The sequence below is a fragment of the Oncorhynchus clarkii genome, chromosome 18 (assembly GCF_045791955.1).
Source record: "Oncorhynchus clarkii lewisi isolate Uvic-CL-2024 chromosome 18, UVic_Ocla_1.0, whole genome shotgun sequence".
Lineage (NCBI taxonomy): Eukaryota > Metazoa > Chordata > Actinopteri > Salmoniformes > Salmonidae > Oncorhynchus > Oncorhynchus clarkii.
In genome coordinates this window covers 6,591,129-6,600,654 of record NC_092164.1, presented here as the reverse complement: position 1 = coordinate 6,600,654, position 9,526 = coordinate 6,591,129, and positions in this window count along the sequence as shown.

Sequence of the window (9,526 nt, the reverse complement as noted above, 5' to 3'; positions counted from 1 at the left end):
CAGAAGCAGAGCAGGTCTGGATACACTTCCACACATACTGACCAACTGCACAACCAGACGTTGACCGGACACTGTCTGCTGAGACCGTCAACAGCTGTGAATAGACCCCACAGCACCAGAAGCAGAGCAGGTCTGGATACACTTCCACACATACTGACCAACTGCACAACCAAACGTTGACCCAACACTGCCTGCTGAGACCGACTACAGATGTGAATAGACCCCACAGCACCAGAAGCAGAGCAGGTCTGGATACACTCCCACACATACTGACCAACTGCACAACCAGACGTTGACCGGACACTGTCTGCTGAGACCGACTACAGATGTGAATAGACCCCACAGCACCAGAAGCAGAGCAGGTCTGGATACACTTCCACACATACTGACCAACTGCACAACCAGACGTTGACCGGACACTGTCTGCTGAGACCGTCAACAGCTGTGAATAGACCCCACAGCACCAGAAGCAGAGCAGGTCTGGATACACTTCCACACATACTGACCAACTGCAGAACCAAACGTTGACCCAACACTGCCTGCTGAGACCGACTACAGATGTGAATAGACCCCACAGCACCAGAAGCAGAGCAGGTCTGGATACACTTCCACACATACTGACCAACTGCAGAACCAGACGTTGACCGGACACTGCCTGCTGAGACCGACTACAGCTGTGAATAGACCCCACAGCACCAGAAGCAGAGCAAGTCTGGATACACTTCCACACATACTGACCAACTGCACAACCAGACGTTGACCGGACACTGCCTGCTGAGACCGACTACAGCTGTGAATAGACCCCACAGCACCAGAAGCAGAGCAGGTCTGGATACACTCCCACACATACTGACCAACTGCAGAACCAGACGTTGACCGGACACTGCCTGCTGAGACCGACTACAGCTGTGAATAGACCCCACAGCACCAGAAGCAGAGCAAGTCTGGATACACTTCCACACATACTGACCAACTGCAGAACCAGACGTTGACCGGACACTGCCTGCTGAGACCGATTACAGATGTGATGTATTTACTCAGTAGAGGAACACAATAAATCTCAATCAAACCAAAGTGATGCTTCTTTGACTGGGTCCTCTTGCACGGGGGATTCTGAGAGAGATCAAATATTATGTTCAGCCCAACAAAGATTGTCTTGAATCAACTGTAACGTTTAATACTAGTTATTTTAGAGGCCTCTTCAGTGGATTGAGCAGAATGTTGTAAATGTGTGAAACTTCCTCCTCAGCAGGGTCATTGGGGGTTGGCAGTACTCGCCAAGGAAGCGGTACGACATCCTTTACTGTGGTGCGTAATGACTCGGATCAACAGTCAGCTCAACACTGGAGGCGCTGTTGAGGAAGTTTATGGGATGAATGTAGCACATGGAGATGTGTGAAACTTCCTCCTCAGCAGGGTCATTGTAAGGTCACTTCCATTTTAATTCCAGGTCAATTCATAAAGTAAACCAAATTCCAATTCTAATTCCAAATGTTCCTAATTGCAAGGCATTGAAGATAATTGGAATAGGACTTTGAATTGGAATTTCAGTGTACTTCATGAATTGACTGGAATTTAATTGGAATTGACCCCAACCTTGCGCCTCAGCTTTAAGTGTCCCGCTTGCGTCGCCTCATGAGCTTTTGAGGTGGCGTGATCAGCTAAGATGCATGAGGGAGAACGGTCACGTGTGCTAGCAAGGCAGAGGTCCCGAGTTCGTGCCAGGTATGTGCCGAATCGGGGGGAGCGGTAGTCACTAAACACCTTTTCAATAAGTAAGGGGCAGGAGGTGCTGCTGTCTTGATAACTCCACAATCTGGAGTTTGTGTTTCAGCCCAGTGGTAGTCCCGCCACAACTGAGGTAGAAAGACATCACAAGCATAATATCTACATAACAAGGCAGTGTACCTTTTGCAGTTATGACAGGTGTCAGGACATATGCTGACTTAATGACACTTCCCACTTAGGCAAAAAAATTGCTTCTTCTATCAGGGTTTCTTCTACAAAAAATACAAAATGAGGACACATTGGCCGATTCAGTGTTGATTGAAACTAACCAATACCTGCATCAGTTCTACACTTGATAAAAAGCACTCTTCAGCCTTATGGTGGTGCAGAATCTATCGTTGTTTGTGTCTAAAGAAGGAAGTGGACCTGTTGATGTGTCTGTGGTTGATCATAAGACCTCTCTGTGGGGCTCCACAAAGACCCCAGTCACAAAGACCAAGATGCACTAGCAGAGGTCCAAGTGTTTCTGTGAACCACTTCCTCCTCTCAGCTCTCAAGGTCCATTATAACCAAGTCAACCGAGTCAAAGGAGCATCCCTTTGGTTTGATTGAGATTTATTGTGTTCCTCTACTGAGTAAATACATCACATCTGTAGTCGGTCTCAGCAGGCAGTGTCCGGTCAACGTCTGGTTCTGCAGTTGGTCAGTATGTGTGGAAGTGTATCCAGACTTGCTCTGCTTCTGGTGCTGTGGGGTCTATGCACAGCTGTTAACGGTAAGAGAGATGTATCCCATTATGTATTTAATTTGTACACGAGCCCTGAACCTTACAGGAGTACTTACAGGAGTTACACAGTAATAACGACACTGTATTGTAAAGATAACCAAATAGTTCACTAGTTTTAATACAATTTTAATACGGTCAAAAATACTAAACTTTCTTTTTTACTTCCCTACCACTAGCTACTCATGCTCTTAATTAAACACAAACACAAGAACAAAATGCCAACTATACAAAACATTCTCTAAGATGGTTGAAACATTTCCAAATTCTGTCAAATACAGTATGTCTATCTGGCTTATGTTTGATTTTATAAGTCTAATGGGATGTAGCTAGATAGTAACAAACTGGAGGTTTGAACTGAGGGTAGAGATGAGGATTTCCAGTTAATGGCTTTACGTGTTTATTGCAGCAAGTAGATCTAGATTACAAAACCTTCTCTGATATTGATCACCAATATTTACATTTCCCAACAAACATAATCGTGGAGATGAACGGATATAAATTCCTAGACCTAATGAAATGGTAGCACATACATTATCCCAGAATGGTGTCAGTTTGTCACAGGACCACAGCATGTGTAATATTCCAGGTCGCAATTGTAAATGAGAACTTGTTCTCAACTTGCCTACCTGGTTAAATAAAGGTGAAATAAATCAAAATAAAATAAATAAAATATAGTTCCTTTGTGCTTTTTGCATCTCCAACAGAGATGATTTCTGGGTGACATTACATGCATTCTGGCAGGAGTATAGTAAGTCCTATGAATGATCTTGCATTGCACTAGTTCATGTCTTTGTAGGAGCAGGTATGAACATTATAATATATCTGTGACCAATGATTCTCCTTCATTTCTTCATTTAGATCTGTTTACCATTTGTTCATTGTAGGTTCTTTGTCGTAGCAGCTTCTTTCAGTATTTTTCTATGCTAGATGCCTTAGGTTCATCCATATTCTGTTGAAGTGACTGAATAGGATTTCTGAGTTGTAAGAACTGAAAGAAATCGGCCTTGTATAATGTCATTGATTGAATGACAGTATAGATCCATCATAGTAAACATGTTAAATTCATGATGCCCCTTTGGAACACGACTTAAAGATGTCATCACTAAATGCTCGAGGTAAGGTGGGGTTATAACAAATAAGGGTGCCTGGCAATGTTGTTTCTTTCCACCTCATGAATGTGATGGTGGTATGATGGATTACACTGAAAAAACTGTGGAGATTGTCTGGACATCCTTTTTCTTATTAACCCTGTTTGATCTGAGTGAATTACCTTTTACATGACTGTTTCTTCTGTTTTGGGATTGATACAGTTTGTCATAAAATGTTTTAAAGACTGAGTACATTTCAGAAGGGACCATTGTTATGCTACCATCTGGGGTTTGAATGCTATGGATGGTACATTCCTCTTTCTTCATTTGCCAAGCCAGCATTTCCCCTGCACTTTCACCATGCTCAACATCTTGTTGCTTGGATTTCATGGAAGCAATCTCTGCAGATTGAGAGTTTATTGTGTTATATTCAAGCTTAAAAGTCTTCAACTGTTGAAGGGTGTCAACATTTCTATCTAAACTGTGTTTTCGTTCTAAGTCGTGGATTTTTTGTTCTAGTATTTATAATTCTTTATTGGTCTAATTTTTCTAATGTGAAGAGTAAGACATGATACAACCTCTCATGTATCGATTTAAGAGCTTCCCAGACAACAGTTGGGCACACTTCATTGTCTACATTTATTTCCAAAAACGTGTCTGTCTGTGTGTTGCGATTTGAGGTAAACTCCTTATCTCTAAGAAACATTGTGTTGGATCGCTATGTCTCTGCTATTGGCATAGGAGGTTGAGCTTAAACGTGAAAGACAATGGGATGTTGTCTGTAATTATTCTAGGAAGGTATTTACATTCAGAAACAGTCAATTAAAGCCAAGTTTACAATGAAAAAGTAACTTCTTGAACATGAGTTTTGGAGGTGAAAGTAATAAGAGTATTGTCTTTCAGTTGAATGTTTCTATCCCCACAGTTCACACAGACCCATCTCTTTGATATTGTGGTTTAATACCGTAGACATGTTAGGAAGAGGATATACAGTTGAAGTCGGAAGTTTACATACACTTAGGTTGGAGTCAATTAAACTCGTTTTTCAACCACTCCACAAATTTCTTATTTTTCTTCATTTATAATTCACTGTATCACAATTCCAGTGGGTCAGATGTTTACATACACTAAGTTGACTGTGCCTTTAAACAGCTTGGAAAAATCCAGAAAATGATGTAATGGTTTTAGAAGCTTAGGTAGGCTAATTGACTAATGATAGGCTAATTGACATAATTTGAGTCAATTGGAGGTGTACTTGTAGATGTATTTCAAGGTCTAGCTTCAAACTCAGTGCCTCATTGCTTGACATCATGAGAAAATGAAAAGAAATCAGCCAAGACCTCAGAAAAAAAATTGTAGACCTCGACAAGTCTGGTTCATCATTGGGAGCAATTTTCAAATGCCTGAAGGTACTACGTTCATCTGTACAAACAATAGTACGCAAGTATAAACACCATGGGACCACGCATCTGTCATACTGCTTAGGAAGGAGACGCGTTCTGTCTCCTAGAGATGAATGTACTCTGGTGTGATAAGTGCAAATCAATCTCAGAACAACAGCAAAGGACCTTGTGAAGATGCTGGAGGAAACGGGTACAAAAGTATCTATATCCACAGTAAAACGAGTCCTATATCGACATAACCTGAAAGGCCAAACAGCAAGGAAGAAGCCACTGCTCCAAAACCGCCATAAAAAAGCCAGACTACGGTTTGCAACTGCACATGGGGACAAAGATCGTACTTTTGGTGAAATGTCCTCTGGTCTGATGAAACAAAAATAGAACTGTTTGGGCATAATAACCGTTGTTACATTTGGAGGAAAAAGGGGGAGGCTTGCAAGCTGAAGAACACCATCCTAACCGTGAAGCACAGGGGTGGCAGCATCATGTTGTGGGGCTGCTTTGCTGCAGTAGGGACTGGTGCACTTTACAAAATAGATGGCATCTGAGGAAGGATAATTATGTGGATATATTGAAGCAACACCTCAAGCAATCAGTCAGGAAGTTAAAGCTTGTTCGCAAATGGGTCTTCCAAACAGACAATGACCCCAAGCACACTTCCAAAGTTGTGGAAAAATGGCTTAAGGACAACAAAGTCAAGGTATTGGAGTGAACATCACAAAGCCCTGACCTCAATCCTATAGAAAATCTGTGGGCAGAACTGAAAAAGTGTGTGCGAGCAAGGAGGCCTACAAACCTGACTCAGTTACACCAGCTCTGTAAGGGGGAATGGGTCAAAATTATTTTCAACTTATTGTGGGAAGCTTATGGAAGGTTACCCGAAACATTTGACCCAAGTTAAACAATTTAAAGGCAATGCTACCAAATACTAATTGAGTGTATGTTAACTTCTGACACACTGCGAATGTGATGAAAGAAATAAAAGCTGAAATAAATCATTCTCTCTACTATTATTCTGACATTTCACATTCTTAAAATAAAGTGGTGATCCTAACTGACCCAAGACAGGGATTTTTATTAGTATTAAATGTCAGGAATTGTGAAAAACTGAGTTTAAATGTATTTGGCTAAGGTGTATGTAAACTTCCGACTTCAACTGTAGATTAGTTGATGACTTGTCTAGAGTTGCATCCCGTACACAGTTAAACTCCATATAACCCCACAGTTAACCCCACAGTTAAACCCCCCATATAATATTCCTGTTACATTGAGATAGTTCTAGTATGAGGTCATGAATTCACTTTGGGTCGTCTTCATTTGGACATTAACAGTTCAGTAAAGTTACTTTTTCTTGTGCCAGGTTTCTTTTTACCATTATAAAACGTCCATTTGGGTCTGTAGTCATTTCTGTAGACTGAAATGGGACTTTTTATTAATGAGGATTGATAGAACTACTCATGCTCAATCAAACCGATCTCATGCAATAATATACTCACAATCTGTTTCCCTTCCTGTTTACAGTGACTCAGGAGAAAACATTGGAGACCGGAGGAGCAGATTCCACTCTTCTCTGCCCAAACCAAACACTCACTGACATCATGACAGTAGTATGTCACAAAAAAAGAGTTATACGTGAGGGCCATGAGTGTAGAGTATCACAAGACTTTGAAACAAATCATACCAACAGCACTTGTGACCCCAGAGTCACACTGCAGACAGAGAATGACAGAGTGTTTCTACACATCACCAACATAAAACCATCTGACGAAGGGAACTACACCTGTGTATGTACACATGATGGAGGCAATTCTGATATAAACATACATATTTCTGTCAATGGTAAGTGTTTGGTCTGATGGGATTGTTGACAATCATTTTAAAATGAACCCCAGCATAATGCCTTATCACCACATATTTAGTGGAATGCATGTCATGTGCAAAAGTACATTCAGTATTTCAGATGTATTTGGCTTATCTTGATGTTCTGTCAGTGTTTTAGTGTCTTGTTTTGGAACATCTGTCATAGAACTTACATCTGACAGAACTGAGAGAATCTCTATAGTCACAATATTGGATTTTGTCATCAATACATGTCTTAAATGGAGACTGTCAACAACACGTTGCCCTAATGTAAATGAACAAGATGGTGGAAGAGAAACATATAAGATCATCATATATATTTTCCCCTTGCTCAGGGGCCCAAGTGCAAGAGGCCACAGACCAGTCTCTTCTATTGGGGGATGATATCAGGCGTTGCAGCATGTGTAGCTGTCCTGGTGTTTGGTGGCGTAATCATGAGGAAAATTCATCTCAGGTAAGATGATATTAATACATTGGTAAAAGAGTTGCTGTAATGAGTGTTTGACAGATTTGTGGTATTTTAATAATTACTTGGAAGCGCCGTAGTAGAAATGATGCATTCTCAAATACATATTAGATCTACAATGAGGATAGAGTACAACAATGATGAAAAGCATGAAAAGGGCTTACCAAGAAAAACATCCAAAAGGACTAATTTGAGGCAGAAAGTAATTGGAGCACTCAACAAGAAAGGCAGAGATGGATTTATTTTAGCTCAGTGTAATTCATTGTATAGGATGATAACAGTTGAGTGTCCAAACTCCTTTCTGTCTCGAATTAGTCCTTCTGGAAATGTTTCTATGTAAGCCCTTTACATGCAATGCTATATATCAAACTGACACATTTTTAAATACCCAAACACCATGTATAAAATACAGGCTACTTTACCTACTTTAAGTCTGTTTTCAATGAGTTTGTACTGATCACTACCCACTGAGCAAAAACTGGTTGAATTAATGTTGTTTCCACTTAATTTCAACAACAAAATGCGATGTGATGATAACGTGGAAAACATGTTGGATTTACAGAAATGTGTCATCACAAGGGAATTTCGTATCCCCCCCCCCCAAACTTTTACCCTAAATCCAATAACATTGTGATATTTTGTTGTTGTTGAATTCATGTTGAATTCACGTTAGTTGACAACTCGACCAAAATGTAAATCGAAACTAGGCTAGATGTTCAACTGACATCTGTGACCAGTGAGTAGTTTCCAATAGCTGCACTGTTGTGGCTTCTCACGTCTCATTTCCTGTCAAAAACAAGTGTGGTGAAAAAAAAACACACACACTGCTCACAATAATTTTACTCTGGGAAATGTGCTGTGTAAAACATGTTTCAGTTGGTGCTATGTTAATTCAATCTTGTTCTTTTTTTGCTCAACAGGAGGACACAGCTACAAGTGTCTGGAACCGTCAACGAGGTGCCACAACACTGCTTGCTGTTGCCTGTTAGTCAGATGACAGCAGCTGGGTCCCCATTTGCAACAGTTGCGTACATTTCACAATAAATATCTGCGCGCAGCATTTCTGAAAAGACCGCACACGTACAATAACATTGAGATTCATCAACTTGGGCGGATGCAATACGCATGTTTCCACTATAAATCAGACCCGTCCTGAACCTGTGCGCGCGTGAGTGAGAATCTGCCTGAAAAACGGCCTTCATTCACAATTTATAGTGACAATAATGCCTTTTTTCACTGTGTACTTTGGAAGTATTGTAATTATACCATGGTAGTTTCCAAATAGAAATGGCGAGCTTGATCAAATGTCTCTGGAGGTGTTGGCAGAATGTTTTAAACTTTTACAGTGACATTTGCTGTGTCTGACCATTTCTGAAAGAAAAAACTATTGCAAAATGGTTGTGGACCTGTAAACAGATTGTTTGAATTCAGTAATGTATTTTTAATATGCTGCACTGACCTCCAATTCTGAAACACTGTCTATTTGGAAACAAATGACAACTACAGGACAGGCCTACTTACGCTGGTAGCCTACCCAGTTGGCACAACCTGGTTGAAAAGACGTCATTATGACATCTTTTTATGACGTTTTACTCTGTTGCAAAGTGGTTGACAAATGAAGTTTTTTTTTACGTCTTTTTACTGACCAGAATATCATGTATTTTTCTAACCCCCATATGACCAGTGGGCAAAACCTGTTTGAAAATAAGTATTTTCATGACATCTTATTCTGGTCTCAAACTGGTTGAAAAATGACGCTTTTTTTACTGACCAGAATATGATGTATTTTTCTGCCCGCCAGCGACCAGTTGGTCATAATTGTGACCTCTATCTGACCAGCTGGTCATAATTCTGACCACTATATTATGTGCTATATTATGGAGCCTACTGGTCATAGTTTAGACCTCATCATCACCTGGTAATGACCAGCTGACTACAGCTTATTACTTACACTCTTAGAAAAAAGGAATCCAGAAGGGTTCTTCAGCTGTCCCGATAGAATAACCCTTTTTGGTTCTAGGGAGAAGCCTTTTTAGTTCCATGTAGAACCCTCTGTGGAAAGGGTTCAACATAGAACCCAAAAGGGTTCTACCTGAAACCAAACAGGGTTCTTCAAGGGTTCTTCAATGGGGACAGCCAACACGGACGATGATGGGCCAATTGTGCACCTCCTCATGTGTCTCCCTGTCTCGGCCGG